Source organism: Elephantulus edwardii, unplaced genomic scaffold, assembly GCF_000299155.1.
Source record: "Elephantulus edwardii isolate Elephantulus edwardi_28Jun2011 unplaced genomic scaffold, EleEdw1.0 scaffold00163, whole genome shotgun sequence".
Taxonomy (NCBI): domain Eukaryota; kingdom Metazoa; phylum Chordata; class Mammalia; order Macroscelidea; family Macroscelididae; genus Elephantulus; species Elephantulus edwardii.
Window position 1 is genome coordinate 5602362 of NW_006399913.1, and position 27247 is coordinate 5629608.

The following is a 27247-nucleotide window of genomic DNA, read 5'->3' on the forward strand; positions in this document are numbered from 1 at the left end:
CCAGTGAAGGGGAGCTTTGGGAATGTAGTCCTTAGAGAGTTAGTTCCTTGCAAGCTCAGAGGCTGAGTCTCTTTGGATGTTTGAATCCACCAATAACCCTGAAGGAGAAAGATGGGAAATCTCCTCCCCTGCAATGTACAGCACTCTTCTGGAGTGTCAGATATAAGTACGCTTTGACTCCACAGCAATGAGTGACTAATGAACAAGATCATGTCTTCATGTATTTGTTGGATGCCTTCTTGTTCTCTTTTGTAATTTGTCTATTTCTATCCTTTGTTTTTTTTTTTTAAAAAGTGAATTCTTATCGTTTAGACTAGATAAGTTTCCCCTTTGACACCACGTGAACGTCAATGTTTTTGATGAGTGCTGTAGAATTATGGTGGCACTTACACATGGAAGCAAAAGCATTTGACTGTAAAGAACACTACAGAATGTTACTAACTTTGAGAATAATGGAACTCTCAGCACAGTTAATTATGCTCATGTGAAACCTATACTTGGATCAAGAAATAGTCATCAGAATGGAGCAGGGAAACACTGATTGGTTCAAAATCAGGAAAAGAATGCATCATTGATGCATTCTATTTCCACACCTTTTCAGTCTATGTGCAGAACAGATCATTTGGGAGATTGTGGACTTATGAGTTGGTATGTGGCTTCAGGATTGAAGGGAGACTCATCAGTTTCCTGCAGAATGCAGATGACACAACTTGCTTGCCGAAACTGAGGAGGGCCTGAGGTGTGTGTTGCAGAAACTCAACATCAAGAAAGCAATGATTATCACCACTGGGCCTATTGGCAGCATCATGATAATGGAGAAGGGATTGAAATTGTTCCGTTTCAGTTTGCTTGTTTCCACAATCAACACCCTTGGCATCAGCAGTCAGGAGGAAATCAAAAGACAAATTGCAGCAGGTGTAGCTGCTGTCAGGGACTTCTCCAGAGTGCTGAAAAACAACAAGGCCACTCTAGAGACTAACATGTGCCTGATCCAGACTATGGTTTTCTCAATTACTTGCTATGAATTAGAGAGCTGGACAATGACTGAGGTTGATAGAAGAAGAATTGATGCCTTTGAGTTGTGATGTTGGAGAAGAGTACTGAACTTACCATGGTCTGCCAGGAGTAAAAAGCAGGCCTGTTATGGAGAGGGTAAAGCTAAGGTTCTCCTTGGAGCCAAGGATTTTGAAACTCCATCTTATATATTTTGGGCATGTGGCCAGAAGCGACCAATCCTTGGAGAAGAACATCATACTTGGGAGGGTGGAGGAACAATGCAGGAGAGGAAGACCCTGAATGAGGTGGATTGACACAGTAACCAGTGTAAAGGGGGTAGGTGTGTCACAGACAGTGAGCCTGGCTCAACATATGGTGTGCTTTAGAGCTATTGTACACAGGGTCACTATGGATTACAGTTGACTTGATGACAAATAACAACAATGTCACATGGAAGAACATTTGAATGTTTATATGTTTCTCTTCCTCATTAATCTGGGTTTCTTATGAGACCAGGGAAAACACATGGTTTAAAACTTTTAAAAAGGTGTGAGTCAAGGTGATATTCTTTAAATATATCTACTCAATCTGTATGATAAGTAAATAATCTAAGAAGTGGAGCTACATAAAAAAAAGGCATGAGGACTGTAGGACTATTCAACATTCTGTGTTATTAAGATGACAAAATCTTGTTCACTTAAAGTGAAGATGACTTGATATACTTAATTGAAGACGAAGACTAATTCCTTCCATATGGATTATATCTCAACGTCAATAAGACAAAAATGAGCATGACTGAGCCAATAAACAATATCATGAAAATTGGATAAAAGATTGAAATTGTGGCATATTTTCTTTTACTTGAATCAACCAGTAACAACCCTGGAAAAAGTAGTTAAGATATCAAATGACATATTGTACTGGGTAGAACTTACAGGATTTCTTTAAAAGTTATAAAGAATAGGAATGTCATTGTAAAGACTAAGGTGCACTTGCCTCACACCATATTATTTTCAGTTGCTTTAGATGTATGTGAAAGTTGGACAATGAATTAGGAAAATTAAAGAACAACAGATGCTTTTGCACTGTAGTGTTGATGAAGAGTATTGAATATTCCATGGCCAAAAGTACAAACAAATCTGCCTTGGAAGAAGCACAGCCCTTTGGAAACAAGGATGGTGAGACTTCATCTCACATACTTGGGGTGTCATCACAAAGTGCAATCTCTGGAGAGGGACATGATATGTGAAAAAACGGAGTTGCCAGAGAGTGAAAGGAAGATTCTCAAGGAGTTGAATTGACACAATGACTGCAAGCAACACTGGGTTTAAAACATAAAAGGAAAAGTGAGGATGACACAGGACTATGCAGAGTGTTCTATTGTGCACAGGATAGCTATGAGTTGAAGTAGAATATAGAACACATAAGAACACCAACATGTTTTTTCTCTAATCTGGTCTTCCTGTGAAGAAGTACATGAATCTTTAACTTTTCAGACATAGCTTAGGGCCTGAACATGGAATATGCTTAGGTGGTATTCTTGGCATTAAAATGTATGGAGTTCAATGCATTAACACACACACACACACACACACACACACAAATCAGTTTTGATTCTCTTGATTCTTCTCCCTTCTCACAAGACTTATTCATCTTTTGCTTTCCTTGTCCTACTATTAATCAAATTGTTTAAACCAGATTCTGGTAATCTTTTTCAAATTTCACCTTTACCTTACTCTTTAAATTAATTCAATTAGACATAATTCTAGTTAGATTTGCCTGAAAAATATCTATGGTTTACTTATATTAATTTCTACTGATACCATCATCATTTCTTTTCCTGGACTACATCAAGAGTATGCAAACATGATCTCTTAATTTCATCTGCTCTTTGCTCAAAAATACACTACTCACATATCAGCCAGAGTAATCTTTTAAAAATATAAATATGTTTCATCATATCCTCTCTTACTTAAAACCTTTTAATGGCTTCATATTGCATTAAGGCAGTGATACATTTTGAACTTCTTGGCAGTGCCCTCCAATCCCTGTATAGTGAGCCTTGTCTGATTCCTTCAGTTCATGGCATGGGAGCCTCTTCCTCATTTACTGGTTGTAGGTTTGATTTCTTTCAGTTCCAGAAAACACCAAGGACTTCCTGCCTAAAAAATTTTAATATCGCTTTTTACATATGCCTGGCACATTCTTTGGCACATACTAAATGACCAACTCCTTTTTGTCATGGCTTTTCAACTCAAACATTACCTTCTCAGAGATGGCTACTGTCTCCACAGATACCTCCTGAGGCATTACTCTCTTTATTTCATTATCTCTTTCATTTTTTTTTTACTCTCTTTATTATCTCTATTTTTTTCTGAATTAATACTTTACCTTCATATATATTTCTCTTTATTTATAACCATGGACTCATTAATTTATAAATCATCTTTTAAACCATAAACTCTATGATGGCTGATATAATCTATTCTCTTCACTGTTGAATACTGAGTAAACGGCAGAATGACTTAGACATTGCTATTGGGTTCCATCAAGAGGTCTCTGACTCATAGTAACACCATGTACAACTGAATGCAAGCACCCAACCTTTGCCATTCTCATTATTTCAGCTGTGCTTAAGCTCCATTGTTGTCATCACTGTGCCCATCCATCTCTTTGAGGGTCTTCCTCTCTTTCACTGATACTTTACTTTTCAAGGTATTTATGTTTCTTCAGGGACTGGCCACTTCTAATAACATGTCCAAAGTGTGGGAAATAAAAACTCATCATTATTGTTTCCAAGGAGCTGTGCTTCTTTTGAGACAAATGTGTTTGTTCTTTTGGCAGTCCTTGGTACATTCAATATTTTTCCAACCCCCACAACTAAAAAGCATTAATTATTCTTTCATCTCCACACTCATTGTCAATCTTTCTCACACATGTGAGATGATTGAAGAGAGCATGTCTTGAGTTAGACACATCTTAGTCTTTAAAGGGACATCCTTTTCCTTTAGTGCTTTAAAGAGACCCTAGGAAAAATATTTGCTCAGTGCAACATGTCTTTTGATTTCTTGATTGTTACATCTATGAGTATTGATTATGAGTCAAGTAAAATTAAATTATTCACAATTTCAATCTTTTCTTCATTTATCATGGTATTGTTTTATTGCTTTAGTTGTGAGGATTTTTAAAGCTATAATATTTGAGCTTCTTCAATGTTTCAAGTCATCTTTATTTTCTGTCAACAAGATTGTGTCATTTTCATATTATAGATTGTTTACCATGGCCTCATGCTCATTGGTGAAAGTATGAGAGATCTGTTAGAGAGCAGGAATGAAACAGCTTGATCTTACTGGGCTATGAAGAAGCGAGCAATCTTATAGAATAGGGAGCAAAAAGTCTTTGAGAAGAAAGACCTGCACACTTGTTAAGCATTTCTATTAAGTGAAGCTTTGCTATAGTTTTTTTATTGTTTCACTGCTGAATGTTTCAGTTAGATTTTATACTATAAAAATTAAGGTGATTTAGATACCCTTGCCATTCTTTCTAGTAAACAGCTTATTGTTATGACATAATTAATTAAAACAAACTGCTTCATGATGAGTCCAATTGTATGACATTTGGTTGAATTGTATCTTTATATGTGCACAAATAAGTGATGTTGTTGTTGCCAAGTGCCACCCAGTTGCAGGCGACTTATAGCGACAGCATGAATGAAGTCCTGGACAATTCCTGTACAACTTTCATCCTTTCTCCAGGTTCATAGGGTTTCAGAGGCAAGCTATTATGGAAGTGGATGCCACTCCTGCTTCCAAGATTGTTTTAATTGGGAAGCTTCACAAAACACTGTCTACCACCATGGGTAGCAGTATTTCGCTTCACAGCAACCACAAGTTACCTCTGTACAGCAAGTGGACATACCAGGGTTACACGACCTAGAAGAATGTTTCACCAAAAACATTTAAAGGCAGGCCTAGAATATGTTTAGGCCCACAGACAAGTGTGATGTGTTTTTTCTGCCTGGTAGTAAAGTGCTGCTTTAGCTTAATTGATTTTTTTGTCTTTAGCGTGTCCAATTTTAGGAGCTTCTTGGTATTCATGACTACAATATTTTGTAGAATTATTGTTTCCTTTGATTTCTATGTATTTCTTCATTCAATTGTTTCTTTATCTTTATTCCTCTAGACTCTAACTTTCAACTTTCATATCATTCATTCTAGTGATCATATCAAGTAGAGTAGCAGCTAAAGGTAATTCAATTTTCCATTTGTGTCTCATGCAGAGCTGCATACAGTTTGGATTCTTGAGAACATTTATTTGAAGATTAACATTTTATTCATGATGCTCAGAGTAGGGAAAATCCTACTCAAGTAGATAAGTAACTTCAATTCAGTTACTAGAAATAAATGCAAATTTATTGATTCATGAATTTCTAACTTTTGGTACTAGGATTTACATTGTAGTCTAAATAAGATATTAATTTTGGAAAACTTATGAAAATCTGGAAAGGAGAGAGAATTATTAATGATTAACACTTTTTTGATTAAAAGAATATTTCCCATCACTGTAACTACAGAAATTTTGGGACAAAAGATTTTGGGGACTAAAAACTACTCATGATGTATTGCTCTAATTACAACTTTGTCTTTGTGACCTCTAACACATAAGATGAAAATAATGTTGCAGTGATTATTAATTTAATAATCTGATCCATTCATTAAAATATTTGTTTCCTGTTGATAAAATATACTTTCCTGGGAAGGTAGAATAGATTAGTGTTTAAGAACCCTAACCTAGGAGTTACAATGAAGATATTTCACTGTTCTAGGACTATCAACTTTCATTTTGTACTGCATCAACTTTGAATCCTTGACAGTAAGTTATTTGACTAATACGATATTATATATTATGTTAGAAGTGAGAGAAAGCCTAATAAATGTGGATTGTACTTAGTTGAGCTTGAGAATTGTCTGAAGACTGGATCTGGGTCTTAAAACTAAAAGTAGATGTTTCCCAGGCAGATGAATGAATATAAAGGAAGAGAAATAAGCTAAGAACTATGAAGATCAGTGACAGCATGGCATGGTTATAGAATTGCAGGATACTAGATGAAGAGACTGGTATAAGGGAGATTAGAGATACAGGTAAGAGATTGAGAACAGCTTTGCATCACAAATATGATTTTATTACTAATTACAGAAATGTCATGAAAAGAAACTACAACAAATAACAAATAACTAAAAAGTAACAAATAAGTTATGAAATACAGACATGGACAGCATTCCTGCACATATTCAGAACAGGAAAGAAGAGTTTGTAGCATGACCAAAGGTTCTTGAGATAGTATCTAGAAGTTTCTGTATTCCTTGGACAAATATTAGAAGCCCATAAATAAAAAGACTTGCTTGGAATGATGGACTGCTTTATTGAATTCAGGTGGCATTATGGATTGATGGCATTCCAAGTAAGGAGTAATACAGCACCACTGTAAGGCTGGAAATGCTGTTATATATTTCTCAGTAATACAATGGAAAAGACTGTAATCTTGCTTTGTTTCCATTGTAACCTCCTGTTGCTGAAATTATTGCGTGCCATTGCATTTGTTCTAACTCATGGAAACTCTATGTATGATGTAACTGTCTGATGATCCTGCACCATCCTCACTTTTGCTCTGTGATTTCTGCGTTCACTATTTGAACCCATGTTTGCAGTCCGTGTGAGTTCATCTTATCGAGAGCCTTCCTTTTCTCTGATGACCGTCTGTTTTATAAAACATGATGTCCTTTGCCTGCACTGTCTAGGTAAGTAGAGGTGCATAAATAATAATGAACAGAATCAAGAATAAAATACTGATTTTTTTTAAAGGCAGACAGAAAATGTGTGTTGAGAAGCACCACGTTGTCAAACTCCTGATCTAAGTAGCAGTACAATTAAATAATCCATATGTTAGCCACTCTAGCTATATCTGCATGGCTTTGAAGGGTTACCTTAGATATTCAAGATCATATCATTTCAAACAACTCATATTATTTTGGAGGCTTGGCCTAGGGTTTAAGGCGGCAGCACAGGGCTTCAAGCCCGAAAGGAGAAGAGGAGAGAGTCTGTGGCTATGTTCTCCCAGGTTTGCTCCGCCCAGGGTTGCTACAGCCAGGCAAGCAGAGAGAGCATGGTGCTGTTTGGGCGGGGGTTGTGACAGTTTTCAGACGTGAAGGACCACTCTGCCTCCAGGAACCAGGCAAGCCAGGCTTGGCCTAGGGTTTAAGGCGGCCTTAACAACAATAATATCAACAGAGAGAGAGAGAGAAAGAGAAAGAGAGAGAGAGAGAGATCGATCAGCTGGCCCAGTGTACAGAAAGCGATGCTATCAAGCCAAAGGTGGCTGACTTTTAATCCGCGGCCCTCAGGCCTGTCTTTCATTGTTTTTGTTCAGACATTCCTCTAGGTCATAGGATCGCCCTGGTGTACAAGTTGCCGTACAAAGTTCACTTGTGGTTGCTGTGAGGCTGAACACTGTGACACTGATGTGTCAAATGCGTTAATGGTTGGCTACCCAATGCGGACAGAGAGTGGGGTGAAGCTCCCCGATTAAAACAAGCATGGAAGGAGGAGTGGCATCCATTTCCATAATAGCTTGCCTCTGGAAACCCTATGAACCTGGAGAGAGGATGAAAGGCACCCAAGAGTCGAGGACTCTCCTTCATAGGGTCGCTATGAGTAGCCTGCGACTCGAAGGCACTTAACAACAACAACAATAACAACAACATATTCTTTTGAATCAAAATGTCCCTTGCTCAAGTCAATTTAAAATATTACTCTACCACTCACTAGGAGCAGCATGTTGAAGCTTCAGGGAGCTTACCTTTTTCTATCATGAGTGGAATGGTAGGTTATGTACATGTACTGTTGAAGGGTAGTGATAAATAGCATGGAATTATTTTGAACGGAGTGGTGCCCTTCATATAGCAATCTGTCTGTTATGAGTCCTTGGATTAGGTAAAAATTATACAGACTAGATTAATTTTAAATTCATGTCACTTACCTTTAAAAGGACATTGAGGGCTAACCATATCCTTAATTAATTACTATCAATTCTGCTAGATGATTATTTTATACCTTTTCTTTTTGGAAAGGTCCATTCACACTTTGGGTTTAAATATTTGTTTTCTATTTCACTAACAAAGTAGGGAAAAAAGAAAGAACATATAAAAGCTCCTATTTCCAAATTTTTAAACTTTCCTGAACCTGTGCCCATATTCTGATTTCTTTTTTTCTTAGCCTATTTGAGGCCTCCATTCATGTCTTATGTGTTCTTTTTCATCTAAGGAAATTGCTTTAGAATTTTTCTACTAGTCTTCTTTCTCTTTCATGAATCATTAATTTTCCACTTCCTGTCATTCCTTTAGATACTTGAAATATCTTTGATTTAAAAATTAATCACTTTACCTAACATATCTTTTCCAGTTGCTGTACAATTTCTTTGCTTCTTTTTATAGAAAAATTTACCAAAAATGTCCAAATTCAAATTTTAAATCCATAATTCCTGTCTTTTCAGTTTTATTTGAACTTATGTTGTTCAGATTATTCTATTACTTTGCAAAACCACTCTTAACAGGGTCACCAAGGCACTCCATATCCATAGGGTGACCATGAATCATAATGGTCTTGATGGCAACTAACAAAAACAACAATAGGACTGAGCTCTGGGGCATTCTGAAATCTTTAAAAAGGTGGAATCAGTGAAGTAGCTTCTGTGGTTGGAGGAGAACCAGAGACTGGCAAATGTCTATGAGACCACCTGAAGATAGTTTCCAAATGCGAAGGATTATTGAACAGTGAGCGGGCAGGGAAAGATGAGAACTTGGATTTAATATCATGGAACTTAGTACTAGTTCTATTTACTTACTTATAATCATTTGTTGATAAACCTGCCTAGTCTCCAGACTTCAAATACAATATATGAACTAAAAAAAAAAATAACAATTCATTCCCTTTGAGTCAGAAACAACACATAGCAGACCCTCCAGTGGGTTTTCTGATGCAGTCTATCCCATGGAGCTCTGGTGGCTTAGTGTAAGCATTTGTGCTACCAAACCAAAGGCACCTGGTGTGAATCCACCAGATGCTCATAGGTAAGAAGATGAACAAACTCCTTCTGTATGATTTATTGCCTCTGAAAACCAGCTAACACACCATATATGGGTTGGTTCTGATTTGACAGTGCATGACAACAACAATATAAATTCACATGTGAGGAGATTATCTCTCTTCTTCCTACCAAGCAGCTGGTGAATTAAAAACTCTTACCTATGATGAGTTGGCAATTTCATAACCACTAGGTCACCAGAGTTCTCTTTTTATAGACTTCTTTATTGTGTGAGCCTTTGAGTAGAACTGACTCAGAGATGACTCACTATCAGGTTTTCAGTGATATTAAATCACCTGGCAGCAGATTTCCAGTTTCCATGGAGCAGCAGGTGGATTCAAACTGTGTGCCTTTGGGATTGCAGTGCAACTTCCTACAAATAGACCACCAGAACTTCTTTTATGAATTGTTGTTGTTATATGCCGTTGAGTCAACTATGACTCACAGCAACCCCATTAATAATATCTCTGAACCTTGCCCTATCTTGAGTGTCTCTGACACATTTGCCACCATTGTCATATTTACTGTACAAATCTATTTCATCTAGGTCCTACCTCTTCTTTGCTGACCCTCTACTCTTCCAAGCATGATGTCCTTCTCCAAGGATTAGTCCCTACTGGCCATACACCCAAAGTATGTGAGATGGAGCTTCAAAATCCTTGCCTCCAAAGAGCAACCGGATTTCATCTTCTGCAAGACAGACCTGTTTGTTCTCTTGTCATCCCATGGTCTGTTCAATATTACTATCTAAATGACAACTCAAAAGCATAGATTCTTCTTCTGTCATCCTTAGTTATTGTCCAGCTCTCAGATGCATAACAAGTAATTGAGAAGATCATGGTGAAGGTCAAGTGCACCTTCAGCTCTAGACTGACATCACTGCTCCTCAGCACTTTGGAGAGGTCCATCATAGCAAACTTTCCCAAAGTTTTTCCCAAAACTTGTGTCTTGATTTCCTAACTGCTGGTTCCAAGAGTGTTGATTGTGGATCTGAGCAAGTTGAAATTGTTAACCACCTCAATTTCTTCTCGATATATCATGGTGCTGCCATTTGGCCTGGTGGTAAGAGTCTGTTTTCTTAATGTTGAGATGCAATCCATATTGAAGATTGTAGTCCTTGGCCTTCTGCAGAAAATGCTGCAAGTCCTTCTCAGTTTTGACAATTAAGGTTATATCATCTGCATAACACAGGTAGTTGATGAACCTTCCTCCAATTCTGATGCCATATTCTTCTTTACAGAATCCAGCCTTCTGAATGATTTATTCTACATGAAGATTGAAAACGTATAGAAAAAAGGATGTATTACTGACACACTCTTTTCTTGATTTTGAATCATGCAGTATTTCCTTGTTCTGTTCTGACGACTTCTTATTAGCACAATCACGTGTTCTGGGATTCTGGTTTTTGCCAATATTTGATACAATTTATTGTGATCAATACAGTTAAATGCCTTTGTATAGTCAAAAAAACACAAATAGACAAAAATAAAGAAACAAAAGCCTATAAATAGAGATTCTTCTGGTACTCTCTGTTTTCAGACAAGATCCATCAGATAATGGCAATGGTATCCCTTCTCCTAGCAAGGTCTAAACTATGTCTCCAATTGAGTTCTTTCCCTTTGTCTTTAGATTTATATTTCTAATAGTATAACAGGGATATCTGATGGCCTAGTGGTAAGAAACTGCACTGCAATCCCAAAGGTATGTGGAATCCACCTCAGGAATCCATCCACAGGAGAAGGATGGGCAATCTCTTTCTGATTAATCCTCTGAAAATCCACTGGAAGGTCAACTATGGATCGAACCCAACTTGTTGGTACACAACAAATAACAATAGAATATTATCCATTTTCATGGGACTATCTAAGCCAAACGAAGTCATTTTAGATTCATGTTTACCCTCCCATGTTACAGAGTAAAACAATTGTTTGATGGAGTGTTCGTGACTCTTTTGGAAAACCAGATCTTTCTTCTGCAATGTGGCTGGGCACGTTTGAACCCCTTGCCTTTAAGTTAGTTATTGTTGTTGTGTGCCATCAAGTCAGAACTGACCCATAGCTGTCCCTCCAGTGGGTTTTCAGAGGCAGTAAATTGCATAGGAGGATTTTGTCCTTTCTCCTGCAGTGAATTCAAACCACGTACCTTTTGGATTGCAGTGCATCTTCTTACCACTAGGCTACCAGAGATGTGAAAACAAATGTAACATTTCCAAAAAGAAACTGTTTTGTATAAGACTTACATCTCTCAAAATCTTCTCCATCTAGTAAATGACAAGTATAACTTTCTGCTTGCTTAGGCTAAAAATATTCAAGTCATTCTTGAATCTTCTCTTTTTTAGTAAATCCTGAATGCTTTCTGTAGAAATATATCTAGAAGATGTTATTTTTTTCTTTTTATAGCCACCACTGCTATAATGCTGACACAAGCCATCAACTTCTAGATGATTGTAATTGCTCTCTAACTTTTCTCTCTGTTTCAACATCCTATTCTAATGTTGACAATATAAATCAGGTTACACTGCTTCTCTATCAACTCTATTATGTTCCTAAGTATGCATCATTATTGTATCCTTTATCCATACCTATTTAATCTGTATGCTGAGAAGATTATTTGAGAAGTGGACTCTATAAAGAACAATGTGGCATCAGAATTGGAGGGAGACTCATCAATAACCTTCATTACACAGATGACACAACGTTGCTTGAGGAAAGTGAGTAGGACTTGAAGCATTTGTTCCAAAAGATCAAATACTACTGACTTCAATATTGATTGTATCTCAGTGTAAACAAAACAAAAATCCTAGCCATGGAGACAAGATTGAAGCTGTCAATGACTGCATCTTACTTTAATCCACAAACAATATACTTGGTACTTGAAGTCAGGAAATATATTGCACTGAGAAAGTCTGTAGTCAGAGAACTCTTTATTATTGAGGAACAATAATATCAGCTTGAATATTAATGTAAAAAGAGCAAGGACCATGAGGGAATGGCCATGTCTGACCTTTACTGACATCATAAAAGGAAATGCTGACCCTGTCAACTGCATCAACATCACAAAACCAATTCCTATTAGGTCATACATGCCCCCCATGCTCCCATACTTCTTTCTACTCATCTTGACACCAATCTTACTGTTTTTCCAGGTCCAAAAATCTGATGCAATAGCTCATAGACCACACAGAACCATGTTGGGGACTCAAAAGTTTATAATCCAGGTTAATTGCAGAATACAATCAGTACAGCTCCAAAAATGTGCTGGCAAGTAACTCAGCCTTGAGACTCATGGCTTTAGGCTAGTGTTACAAAGTTCTCAGCCCTACTAAAGTTGGTCCTTCCCACTCTCAGTTCTCCAACAAACTTGAGCAAAAGTTCTTAGCTCTGGTTCCAATCGTCTGGCATTCCAAGGTCCCTTTTCACATCTGGTCTCTGACTTTTGCTCTCCTAGGTGTAGCTGGAGCAAGACTATCTAGTCTCAAAGGGCTTCCCGCATTCTCTTGCTGCTTCTTTTGTCATCAACTCAGAGACGATCTAATTCTCCTGCTGCTGATTGCTCAATGTAATGGTGAGACTAGCCAATCGTGAAGAGTCCAACATTTCCTATTCACATATGGCAAAGTCAAATTATGGCTGTGAAAGTCATAGTGAAAGATAAATGCCACAACTTAGGTGTGTGTGATTCTGGACATGGATTTTCAGTCACTTGCTGTGCATCTGAGAGGTGGGGAATGACAAAGGATGACACAAGAAGAATTTATGGTTTTAAATTGTGCTGTTGGAGAAGAGTGCTGAAGATTCCATGCACTACCAAAAGAAGAAGCAGATATATCTTGGAGAAGGTACAACCAGGCTGCTCCTTGGAGGCAAAGATGATGAAACTTCATCTCACATACTTTGAGTATGTTGCTAGGAGAAGTTCTTCCTTGGAGAAGGACATCACACTTGGAAACATTGAGGGACAGCAAAAGAGGGGAAGACCCTCAACCAGGTGGATTGGCATAGTGACTGCAGCGGGGTTTGAGGATTGTGAGGATAGCACAGGATAGGAAAAGGGGTCAGAACTGTTTTTCATAGGGTCCCTATGAGTCATAATTGACTCAATGGCACCTAATGACCACCACAACAAAGATCATTGAAAACAGTGGTTGAAGCTGTTAACAGTTTGTGTGAGACAGTATATTCTCCTTCAATAAATTCTACCACTTTCCTTTTCACTCCATTCTGCACAGACTCTCATTGTACATTACATGTATGCTTTTGATTTAAAATCTTTACAGCTGTCTTCCTTAACTTCCTTTAGGTAAAATTACACCCTATCAGTGAGACTTTGTTTAATGACTTTATAAAAATCAAAAGATAAATTGCACTGGGAAAATCTGCTGTATTGGACCTCTCCAGAGTACTGAGAAGCAATGATGTCAGTCTAGAGACTAAGGTGCACTGATCCAGGCCATGGTCTTTTCAATTACTTGCTATGCATCAGAGAGTTAGACAGTATTAAAGATGACAGAAGAAGAATTGATGTCTTTGAGTTGTGGTTCTGGAGAAGAGTCTTGACTAAAACACGGACTGCCAAGAAAACAGGTCTGTCTTGGAGAGGGTGAAACCAAATTTCTTCTTGGAGGCTAGGATTTTGAAGCTTCATCTCACGTACTTTGTGCACGTAGTCAAGAGATACTGGTCCTCGGAGGACATCATTCTTCGAAGGATGGAGGGACTTAACAGGAGAGGAAGACCCAGATGAGATAGATTGATACAATAACTGGGCAATGGGGGTAGGTGTAACAGAGTCAATAAGACTGGCTCAGGACTGAGCAGGCTTCAGAGGTGTTGTATACAGGGCCACTATGAGTCGCAGGCAACTCAACAACACATACCAACAACAACAAAAGTAGTCTAACGTGGCAAAGATGATTCATATTATGGTACAGAATAGGGGAGAGTTAAGATTCATTGTTCAAAGGGTCTCTACGGTTTATAAAGTGATTAGATAACATCTAATTACCTAACACACTTGCCTAATTTTTTTCCATAGCAGTTATCATTACTTGGCATCCTAGATATCGACTTGCATATTTGTTTATTCTTTATTTCATATAGTTGAACAAGCTCCATGAGGGCAGGCATTTGATTTATCATTATGTGGGTGTATGTGTGTGAATAAATCCTCTGAGAATAAACAGTTGAGTCAGTGCAGTTCTGACCCTACTCATAATGACCCTACAGGACAAAGCAGAAAGGACAGCCCTATAAGGTTTCCAAAGTAAGAAGTCTTTTTGAATCAGACTGCCTTATCTTTTTCCATGATGTGGTGGGAGGATTTGAACCCTTGACCTAGGTGCCAAGCACTTACCAATTGTGCCATCAACTAGATCCTCAATAAATGTTTGCTGAATAAGTATATGAGATGAATATAATAGTATCTGCATCAAAGTTAAAATGAGGATAAAAATATATACTATACATTATTACTCACTTTTTATCAATTAGATTCTGACACCTAATGATCCTTGGTGATCTTTGGATTTTCCCCCCAAGGCCATAACCTATTGTTTTAAATCTGATTTTGCATGATTGTGGAATGCGGTTAAATATCACAGATATTTAAACACTACTTTTCAGCAGTGATGTGTCTTGATCATACAAAAAAGAAGAAAATCTCTCTAAATAGAAATGGAATTTTCAAGCCAAGAACTTTTTTACATATGTAATATAGGGGGGAAAAAGCTGTTGGTTTCTCTCTTTTTATTTCTTTCATATTCTCCACACAAAGATAAAAATAGTGGTAGCTTTGAGTTTGAACGATTTTATGCATAATAGTACATTTTTTATGTATAATTTGACAATTATAAAATATTTTTTTTAACAAATAGGTTTTCATTAATACTGAATGAGGTTTTACTTTTTTAATTCAGTGCTATTTAAGTTTAGTTCTTTTAACTTTGCATCTAATTTTGTTCAAATTCCAGCAAAGAAATTGGAAGAGAAAAAGAAAAAAACAAACACCTCAGGAAATAGTCATTTGAAAATGTATTGCCAACAAAAACTCCAGAAACATTAGCTTTTTAAAGTAATACCTTGGGCTAGATTTGTTCCTGGCACTTATTTTAGTTTCTATGTGGATTACCTGATAAAAAATTTTGTTCTGGATAAACTTAACACTTTCAAATCTTCTTAACACGCTGACCCTTAGATAGATATGTTGTTGTTGTTAGGTGCTGTTGAGTTGAGTACAAGTCATCGTGACCCTATGAGCAGCTGATCTGAATATTGTCCTATCCTACACCATCATTACACTTCCTGACACACTCGAGCCAATTGCAGCAGTCACTATGTCAATCCATCTGGTTAAGGGTCTTCCTCTCCTTCACCAACTCTCCAGCCTTCCAAGGATTATATCCCTTTCCAAGGAATAGCCCCACCTAGCAACATACCCCAAGTATGGAAGGTGAATCTTCATCATCCTTGCCTCCAAAGAGCGCTCTTGGTTGCACCCTCTCCAAGACATTTGTATTTGTTCTTTTGGCCATCCATGGGATGTTCAGTGCCCTTTTCTGACACCACAGCCGAAAGGGAGGAGGACTTGAAGCACTTGTTACAGAGGATCAAGGAATTTAGCCTTCAATGTAGATTGAATCTCAATGTCAAGAAAACAAAGTTTCGTATCACTGGACCTATAGATGACATCATGGTGGATGAAGAAGAGAGAAGAGATGGAAACTGTCAACAACTTCATGTTACTTGTATCCACAATTAATATGCTTGGTACCAACAGCCAGGAAATCAGGAGAAATATTGCTTTGGTAAAGTCTTAATTTAGGGGCTTCTCCAAATTATTGAGTAATAATGTCAGTTTGAGGGCTAAGGTGCATCTGATTCATCTTTCTGATCACTTGCTGTGCATCTGAGAGCTGGAAAATGAATAGAGATGACAGAAGATAGATAGATAGATAGATAGATAGATAGATAGATAGATAGATAGATAGATAGACAGACATAAAGGCTTCTTTACCCAAACTCCAGTTCCAAACCACAATACACATTTTATGGCACCATTCTGATGTTAAGTGTTCAAAAATTCTAATCTTAGTGAAAGTTTGCAGAAAGGATGAGTTTTCATTCATTTATTGATATAAGTTTTCCTCCCTCCCCATCTCCCAAGACACTTTATAATGCATGTCTTGTTCTAGATTGCCAGTTGCCATACCTACAAGGTCTAATCATTCACTCCCTTCAAATAGTTCTTCTCTTTTCATATGCCAGTGTAGCATTCATTATTTATTCATTCTTTCCTTACTCTCCCCTCTCCTGTGACAATCCCATTTTTATAGCAGTGGTCCTATGCAATTTTTGTCCTTTTGTGACTGATAATATTTCATTCAGCATAATATATTTAAACTCATCTATGCTGTATAGTGTTTTACAAGTTCATCGCTTTTCTGTCCTGTGTAATATCCCATTGTGTCAATATTCCACTGTTTTTTTTTTTTTTTTTTTATCCATTAGTTTGTAGACAAGCTCTTGGGCAGCTTTCATCTCTTTAATATCATCTATTCACTGCAAAAAAGTGTGAGTGTGTACACATCTGTCTGTGTCACAGCTCACTTTTTTTAAAAGATATATTCCTAGTAGTGGAACAGCTGGGTCAGATGGTATTTCTATTCCCAACTTTTTGAGGAAGCGACAAATTATCTTCCATAGTTGTTGTGCCATTTATTTGAAGTTGTACCAAATAAGAGTTCCAATCTCTCCATATCTTTGCCAACATTTTGTTTTGTGCCCTGTTGAATTGTTTCGGGAGGAGATGCTACCTTATTATTGTTTTGATTTACATATCTCTGAGAGCTGGGGATTTTGATTATGTCTTCATATTGTTTGCCATCTGAATTTCTTCTTTGGTGAGGTGTCTATTCATATCTTGTGCTTATTTTGTGATTGGGTTGTTTGATTTTTTTCTTTTTGAGGTGCTGGAACATTCTATAAATTTTTCATTTACATCCCTTATCAGGTATGTTATTGTCAATTGTTTTTTTTTCCTCAGTCTGTGTGTTTCCTTTTTACCCTGTTGGAAAAGCTATTTTACATGCATAGGATTTGATATTTATTTAGAAGTTTCAATTAATCTATTTTCTCCTCTCTTAAGAGGGCTCAGGTTTTTCATTATGCTTGGAAGTCTATTCATAGCATAGATTAAGGCTTCTAGTGTTATTGCTAGTGTTTGTCTGGTTAATGTTACAGTATCTGGATTTTCTCTTACATCCCTTACCAATTTTGAGTCAGTTTATGTGTATGGTGTGAAAAGTGGGTCTTGCTTAAATTTTCTGCAGATAATTTTTGCCAGCAGTATTTGCCAAACAGACTTTTGTTTCTTTACTGAACTGATCTTGTTTCCTTGTTAAAGATCATGTGACCATAGGTAGATGAATTAATTTCTGGTTTCTCAATTCTATTCGGTTGTTCTACTGTCTGCCATGGTACCAATACCATACTGTCTTGGTTACTGTGACCCTGTAGTAGAATTTGAGATTGGGGAATATTATGCCTCCTACTTTGTTTTTCTTTTTCAATAGCGCTTTGGTTATTCAGGATCTCTTTCATGCCAGACAAAATTGGAAACTGCCTTTGTCATCTCACTGAAGGAAAGAATTGGTATCTGTATTAGGATTGCATTGAACTAGTAGTTAGCTTGTGGTGGAATTGTAATTTTCACAATATTGAGTCTCCCTATCCATGAGTATAGTATGTTCTTCCATTTCTCTGGGTCTGTTTTCAGTTTCTTGCAGTAATGTTCCTTATTTTCTTTGTATTGGTCTTTTGTGTCTTTAGTTAGATTTGTTCCTAAGTATTTCATCTTGTGAATGACTATTGTAATTGGTATTGTTTTTCTTATTTCTTCCTCTATGTTCTCTGTTTTACTGTGGAGCAATCCAGTTGACTTTTGTAAGTTGATCTTGTATCCTGTTACTTTACTGAATTGGCTATGTCCAACCGTTTTCTTGCAGAATCTTTAGAGTTTTCTAAGGATACTATCATATCATCTGCATAACACAGATAATTTTACTCCTTTTTGTTAATTTGTGTGCCTTGAATTTCCTTATCTTTTTTTAGCACACTTTGTAAGATATGTTTATTTACAAAAGTGGTTAACATATAAATTGAGTAGTCTGGATTTCCTCTGCTACTATTTTCCAGGGCGACCCTCTGAAGAAGGTAAATAATGAAATATAGTTTAAATAATGTAGTAAATAATGAAATATTTCAGAAGAGGCATATCAAAAGAAGAGCCACAAGATTGTGAAAATTCAGTGACAAATAATAGGAGTTCTTTGCAGGAGACCCATCTCTCTAAAAGTATGTGTGAAAGTGTGGGTGTATAATCACTCACAACAACAGTGAGAAAAAGATTCACAGTTTGCACTGGCTTTTCAAATAATCTGGAACTCAAATAAGGACTGCAAAATGACTACAACTCAATTAAGATCTGTAACTCAAGTAAGGACTCAAATATGACCTAAAAATTAAAGTTAAGTTGCAAAGGTAAACAAAGGTGATGCATGTACATGATAAACATTTTAAGACACCGCTGATCGCATTGCTTCAGACACCTGTAGCTGTGCTGTCCTTTACAGAGTGCATCTCTTAACTCTGTGTATCTTCACAGTGTGATCTTCGCCACAGCTTGCAAACACCAACCATTCTGCACTCTCTCCTTCACTCTTTTCAGTATCTTCACTACAATTTTTCCAGCACAATCTTCTGATAGGAAGTGTGTGACTTTGGCTGTTAGTTGTTTCTACGCAGTACATCAAGTCATTTACTTCTGGAACTTGATCAGTCTTTTCCCAGCTGTACAAACAAATCTTTCCACGTTCTAATCCTACTGCAATAATGTACCACTAGGAAAGGCTAAGCACTGGACAGACGCTGACAGCTGTCACTGACCTACCCACGTCCAGGATTGAGGAGCAGGGGCCAATGTTGTGATCTAAAGAGTCACTATCAGGGTCACACTTGCCCCAGACAACCACCTTTCTGTCTCGAGTCCCTCTGAAGAAATATTTGCCATCAGGACTCCAGGAACAAGACCAAATAATTCTACAGTGCACACCAGTGACTGTGTTGGTGCAGGCAAACAGCACAAAAATGGGCTCTACGACTGTTTCCTGCCTTCTCCACAATGACCAGGCCCGATCTCGGGAAACAGCCAGTAAGTACCTGTCGTTTGGTGAAAAGGCCATATGTTTGACGGTCAAACTGTGGAAAATTAAAGTCTGTGCCTGTTTCCAAGATGTGGTAATCCAAAGAATGATAACTGCATGCTGTTTTTTGGCTTCCTTACATGCTGAGGCAAGCAGAGTCTTTGAATTGTTACAAGCAAGAGAAAATATTTCATTACCATGTCCATATAGCTTTTGATCTTCAAGCCACAAAGTATTCTGTAAAGATGATCCTCAGTGGGAGGCTCAGCAAGGAGGGAAGGTTGAAAGGCCATCTGGTGATACTCAGAACCAGACTTAAGAATTCCTCTTCATCAGAAGCTGAGGAGTTGTATCTCCTGGAAAGACAGCTTTATTTGATAATCCCAAAGCAGGGACAGTAGCTCCTTCGGGAAGATCATTGTCTTGATTACAAAGTATGTGATTCACTGACTGGCCTGTGATGGCACAGACATTTTCCACAAAATTTCGAGGAGCAGAAAACACTCTAAGAACTTTTTCTTCTGCTCCAGATACAAACTGGAATCAGTTAATGATGGCTAAACAATTCAGATCATATCCGTATATCTGAGGCCTTGCAATTTCATGCCAAGTCACCTGTGACTGGCCTTTTCTCTTCCATTGAGCAAAAAGTCGTGTTGTCTGATCAATGCCAACAGTGATGATAAATTCTCCTTTTAGATCCCACGTGAGGTCTTGGACGCCATCAAAGTGTCCTGAAATGACAACCTCGGGCGTCCACTCATTTGGGTTGGCTGCTTTCTGCTTCCAAAGGTGCAATGCTCCATGGAAAGCATGTGCGATGATCATGGAGCCATCCTCACTGAACTGGCAGTCATAAAAGCCCAGAGTGTTCCCACCAACCTCACCTACTCAAACCTGTTCTTTCCAAACTCCTGACTCTTCATCTGGAGCCCAGCGAATCATGGTTTTATCCACTTGAGGCAGACAACAATCTCATTGGTTGCTGCAGAACTCCATCTTTGTAAAATGAGGGCTACCAGTGAACTGCATTTACCCAGTTTTTGTGACCAGCTAGTACAGTCTCCAGAGTAACATCAAATTCTATTTTAGCACTCTCATTTTCTATAGTAAAAGTATTTTCTTTCAATCTTATACAATCAGCATCCTTAGTTTCTAAAGATGCCAATTTTACATACAGCTCCATACTCTTATCAGGCAATCTTGTGAGCAGCTTGTGAGGAAAAGATCTCCACGGAAGACTGCCCATTCCACGCCTCTTATCCAGTCCTCATGTCCAGACAGAGAAAGCACTTTCTGAAACTGCTCGTTCTGTTGAACAAGTCCTCATCACCGCATGCCAATATTGGTACATCAGTGTTGGGCAAAAAAGATAAGGAGAGAGCCAGAGCAAATCCATCTCCAAACTCCAAAGTCTGAAGACATTTTACTTCTGAATCCTTTTTAGACCAGACACGGACAGTTGAATCTGGAGCTGCAGAAAATATCAGCGTTTGGAGGGTGGAATCTGAAGCACTCCTCTGTTAAACAGCACACAGTGAGTTGACAGGTCCCTCATGGTCTTGGAGATGGACTGCTCTTAAAAGCTGGTTATTCTCTGTCTCCCAGTGAATCATTTGATAATCAGATCCTCCAGAAACTAAGTCAGTAGAAGGAGAACCATCCTGTTTGCAAATCCACTGTACGCAATTGACTTGCTCAGCGTGACCATTCAGGTGAATTTCCTTATCTTGTCTTATTACTCTCACTAAGACTTCCAATACAATATTGAATAGGAGTAGTGATAGTAGGTACTTTGCCTAGTTCCTGTTCTAAAGAGAATACTTTTAATGTCTCTCTATTGAGAACATTGTTGGCTTTTGGTTTTACACATATACTTCTCACGGTGTGAAAAAATTTTCCTCTTTTCCCATTTTCCTGAGCATTTTAATCAGGAAGAACTGTTAGATTTTGTCAAAGGCCTTTTCTGTATCAATTTATAAGATTGCTTTGTTATGTGATGACTTATATTATTTTGTTACTGAAATAAATGTGCACTCATTTAGTCATGATAAATTCACATATATACATATATATATGTATACATATATATGTATGTGTGTATATATATTTTATATATACTATTATCTTATATATGCTATTATCTTATATATATATATGCTTTTATTACACACACACACACACACACACACACACACACACAACTGCTAAGGGAACAGACAGTTTTATCCTGGAGTGGGTGAAACTGGGCTGCTCCTTGGAGGCAAGGATACTGCAGCTTCATCTGACATATTTTTGGGAATGTTGCAAGCAGGGATCAGTCCTTGGAGAGGGACATCATGTCTGCCTGAGGTCCTCTTTGGTCTAATGTCCATTATTATACTTTTGTAATGACTAATCTCTCATATACTGATTTATTCATACATTCAACAAACTTTGAGTTGCTGAATCTATGCCAGGATTGTCATGAACAATGGGTACATAGATGAGTAAGACATAGCCTTGGAAACGGGTTTTGTTAGGCTCTGATCTCTTTGAGGGTCAATAACTAAGGTTCTTATTATTCTTACCTGGTGACTAGAACCAGGCAAGGCTCCATTCTAATATATATATAGGCAATCACTCTGAGTTAGAGCCTACTAAATAACAACTACCAACAATAAACACATATATGTAGAATGAATGAAAATACTTCCCTGTTAGAGCAGGAAGTTCCTGAGGAAGACTGCTGCATTGTTATCATGCCTAATATGGTACCTGGCATATAATAAAGGATCAATAGATTATGAGTTTTTATATTTATTTTTATTTGAGTAAAAGTTTAAAAAGTATATTGGCTTTGTTTTATTCTTAAGTCAGCCATTCATGCATATTCTTTCCCATTACATTAGCTAAATTTCACAGTATCTATCTAGTCATTCCACATTGTCCTTTCCTCCATCCATCCTAATAGGTGTTTGTTATCTAGCAGTTAATTTCTATGTTCCATCTCCCTTCCCCTCCCTAGTCCCCATACTAGATTGATTCTCTCTGTGTCTATTCTCTCTGTACCTTGCTCTAGCATATAAAAAAAAAATCTCTCTGTGCCTTGCTCTAGCTTTTTAAAACAAAAATATTTTGTAGTATTTGTCCTTTTTTCAACAGATGCTTTATGGAAAGTAAATGATGAGAAAGTTAACAGAATATTTTACACTGGTTTGTGAGAAAGACTAACATTCAGAAAAGTACCTGAAACATGAATCTATTTAGTCCCATGACTGAAATACAGCCTTTAGTAAGTACTACTCAGGAGGCCTTTTTCTGCACATGAATCTAATAACTAGCTGAGAAATAGTCTAGATTGATTATTATTTGAGCTGGCCATGTTATGACTAGTTGCTCAGAGGACTCCTAAGCCTCACTGAGGAAGGACTACGTTTTGGGCATGATGCTTCAAGGCAGTTCTCTGGCAGACCTTGATTACATGATCATGACTCATGGAATCACTTGTGAAATATGAGACAGGTTAGGAACCTGCAGGACTTAAGACATTTCAGGGCTGAGTGAAGAAAGTCTGGAAAGCTGATTGTCTATTTTCCTGACTAAAATCTGAGGTGTGAACTCATCAGGAAGTGCTTTCCAGTATGAACCCATTTTCAGATACCATTTGTAATTAAAATTCTTTTCATTTTATGTATTATACTCAGCTACAGTTTCTTAGCTGGTCAGCTTGGGACGACACATTCTGCCTCTTAAATCTCCAGAATGAAGGGGAAGAATAGTGAATTCCTTCAAATATAAAATGTGTTCTTAAACCTTTGTAATAAGGGTAAACTCTGTGAGATTTGTGACATAACATATTCATCTGTGTATCTCCAACTAAGGCATATTTTCTGACACAAAATAAGTAAATTCTCAGTACGACTTTGTTGAAAGATTGAACAATAAGTCAAAGTTATGAACAAATGAATCAATCTAAAGATGGGATCACTAGAGAAATATTGCTTCAAATAAATTTCCAAAGCAGATATGGTAACAGATATTACTGTCTCAATATTGCTGTTGTTATATGCAATGGAGTTGGGAGTGACACACAGCTGACCCTCCACTGGCTTTTCAGAAGCAGTCACTTGTAGTGGAGACAGTTGTCCTTCCTTCTCTCATGGTTCCTATATTACCTTTGATTAGTTTTTCTATCTCAAAATGGGAAATTTCCACCCATGCAATTCACTACCACGTAAAACCTGCTGTAGGGTCAGCTCTGAGTCACTTCCAACTTGATGGCACACAGTAACAAGGAACACGTGAATAGATCCTTCTTATAATAATGGATACATTGAAGGCAGGGGCCCATTGACTAGTGCACTTAATCTCATTCATAGATAAAATTCACTATTAAGAATGTGGTACTATTCTTCCAGATCATGGGTTTGCACATTAGTATAGGTATCCCCAACTATAGCACTGTTTAATGTGTATGTGTGCATATATAGGTATGTGAATTTAAGTTTTTAAAACAATGCTATTGTGTACTGTCCAGTTAGCAGCATAACTCCGTATGCACTAGGCTGCAGAGCTTGTCGTCCTCTTTTTGTTACAACTTAATAAACAATAGAAGGGAAGATAGTTAGGCCTCATTTAGTCTTAATTAGATTTAATCTAACCTCAGTTAGAAATGGTTATTATAGTGTATTTTTTTCCTCCAGCTTTATTCATTCATTTATGTATTAATGCATCCATCAATTTTAAATTGACCACACACTTTGGGCCAAGCATATACTGAAGTGGGGATTTGGTAGGAATCAGTAATAGTCCCTCCACTCAAAAAGTTTACAATTACATGGAAATGTCTGCCAGTGGATCAAAAGCCTTCCCACATTCCAGATGGTGTTTCTCATAGCAGAAATGCTAATTTTTGCAAATCTGTTGTTGTCTTCTCTAAGAGAAAAGAATCAATATCCAATGTTCTTCTACTGTAACAGCAATGTCTTCCTGTTGTTTCTGTTTCAAAGTTGTTCACATATGCGTACATAAGGTTGAATCCTTTGTTAGACGATATGGGACTTAGCTAGGGAGCCCTCGTAATGCAGTTGACAAATGCTTTACTGGTCATCACAGGACAAAGATGAGGTGATAGATTCCTCTAAAGATTTACAGGCTGGTAAACTCTATAGAGAAGTTCTACACTGTCCTCTTGAGTCACTATGATCCAGAACTGAGTCTATGACAGTGACTTGAACTTTGTCAATGTGGTCATCCATTATGAATCCAAAAAATAACAGAAAGAGTAAAGAGTTACAATGCTGTCCTGTGCCCTGGAGGTTATATTCTATGCTGGCTAGCAGTGTAATGTTTAATGTGTTGAAGTGCTAACCAAAAGGTCAGCATTCAAACCCACCAGGCTGTTCTATAAGAGAAAGATGCAATTTCCCCCTGTAAAGATTTTTAGTATTAAAAATCCCATGGAAGGTGTTTATGATTAAAAAAAATAATTTTATGCACAAGAGAAGTGATAATTTCCACATTAAAGGCACCTGCTGATTTGCTACCCTCTATTAGTTGAAAGGAGAAATACCTACAGTTTAGAAAGTGAGCCCTAGTGGTTTCATGGTTAAAGCACTAGACTGCTAACTAAGAGGTCAGCAGTTCAAGATCACCAGTTGCTCCATGGGAGAAAGTCAGCTTCCATAAAGTTTTACAGTCCTGGAAATGGTGTGAGGCAGTTGTACTCCACCCTGCATGGCCATGCTGAGTCAGAATCCACCAAACAGCAGTGGGTTGATAGCCTTAGAACTGGTGAGGATTCTTCGAATGGATGAGAATTCTTAGAGAAAAGGCTCAACCTCAAATAGACCCCAAAATCCTACTTCCTAAAACAGCAGAAAGAATATTTGGAACCAGAAATACCTAATCTAACATTTAGCTAAATCTAATGGGTGGGGTTGGGTTTTTTTGGGGAGGGGGATGCCATTTTACATGCCAGAAAATGGAAGGAAGATAACAACTCTAATCAAATTTACATGCTGTCCTAATGAGTGGCTGAAAGTAAAGAGACCCAAATGGAGATGCAAAAAGCAAGAACAAAATTTTGATGACACCATCTGTTGCCAAGAACTCAAAAGTTTTATCTGCCTGTCTCTTGGTTTTTCTCATGAAAACCTTATAAAAGTGGATTTCTGTTATTCTCATTTAATCTTAGAGTATAACCCTGAGAAAGATTAAGAACTTGCCAAAAGATATGTCCGCTAAGCATTTAAGTTGAGCTGTTAACATGAACCTGTCTCTTTCCATTGACTGCCTTCTTCTAGGCAACTAACTGCTTAGAATGTGAAGCTCAGAATACACTCTTGATGTCATACTCCGAGAAGAGACTGGAGGCTCCTTGCAGTGACCTAGCAGGAAATTCCCTATGATTTTTATAGTACTGTGTCTTCCCAAGACCCTGATATATACAAGACAAGGGGAAAAGGATTTAGGGTTCTACCTGCAGTCTTCATGATTGTATCAGTAATGATTCTTCCCATTTTAGTATACCATTTCTCAAATTTAGAAAGTTATATTTATCAGTTGTTTTTATTATATGTCATCAGTCACCTGTGATTCATAGTGACCTATGTACAATAGCTCTGAACGCTGTCCTATCTGAGCCAGTCATTGACTCTGGCACACCTATGCTTAGGACCGCAGTAATTGTGTCAATCCATGTCACCAGGGTTTTCCTCTCCTACAGTGCCCCTCCTCCCTTCCAAGCATGACACCCCTCTCTAAGAACTGGATCTACATTAGAAATTGAGGAATCTCTGGTGGTTTAGTCCCTAAGGAATTCCACTGCTACCCTTGGCAGTTCAAATCCAAGAAATATGAGCAAATTCCTCTGTGCCTCTGTGACCCAGTGAGGGTCAGATACTAATCAGTTCCAACTTAAATAACCAGCAATGAGTAGATTACTTTAGAAATTGTGGAAGCTGTGATGAATAATATAGTTCATTTTAAAAATCAGAGTGCGAGAGAATGATTGATGGCTTTTGTTTCTGTAGTGGGTACAATTGTCTCCTGGAAGACAATGAACTGGAGGGGATGCAGATAATTCTGCTTTCATGTTTTATTGGAAATCCATAAATACTTACATATCTACCTTTGAGTGATGCAGTGATACTAAGGTTAACTGCCTTTCCATTTCCATTTTTTGTTCTGGCATGGACTGAAATGTTTAGAGAGGTAATTTTCATCTGTTCGTGTATTTGGTGAATAATGTAGAAACAAGGTAGGTAAATTTTCTTTTTTATTTTTTTGGCTTTTTTTAGAAATGCATTATCTAGAGAAATGTTTCTAATTTCTGTGAAAAAGAGAGAGGTAAATAGATAGTTAAATCGGCTCTTTAGCTTCAAGGCTTAGTCAAGTCCATTCCAATCATAGGAATCTCCAGAATTTAAATTGCTTTTGAAATTGGACTCTTTTTTTGGTATGTTTTCTCCCTAGAGTGGTTTTTTTTTTTTTTTTCGTTTCAAAGAGTAGTCTATGTTTGAATCCTTACAAGGCAAGATTCAAATTCTATATTTACAAAATACATCCAAAAATATCAAGATTTTTATCATCTGGAACATTTGTATACATTGTCACTCTCAAATAATGGGTGAGAAAATTGTGCTACAATCTCAAAGGCACAGGGTTTGAATCCATCGGCTATTCCAGGGGTGAAGGATGGGCAATCTCCTTCCATGTAATTAACTGCCTCTGAAAACCCACTGGAGGGCCAGTTAAGGGTTGGTTCCAACTCAACAGTAAACAACAAAGACAACAACCATTTATAAAGTTTCCAGACTTGATTCCAAGCTGTTTTTATGTAACTCATCTGGATTGTTTCACGGTCCATCTTGCTTGACATTTTGTATATTTTGTCGAGCTATATACAGCATCAAACTATGCCACCAACT

General features: G+C 37.5%; 1 pseudogene; it reads right to left on the reverse strand.

The window, feature by feature from the left end:
* Positions 1-18758: 18758 nt before the first annotated feature.
* Positions 18759-26927, reverse strand: LOC102859612 (annotated as a pseudogene).
* Positions 26928-27247: the final 320 nt, after the last annotated feature.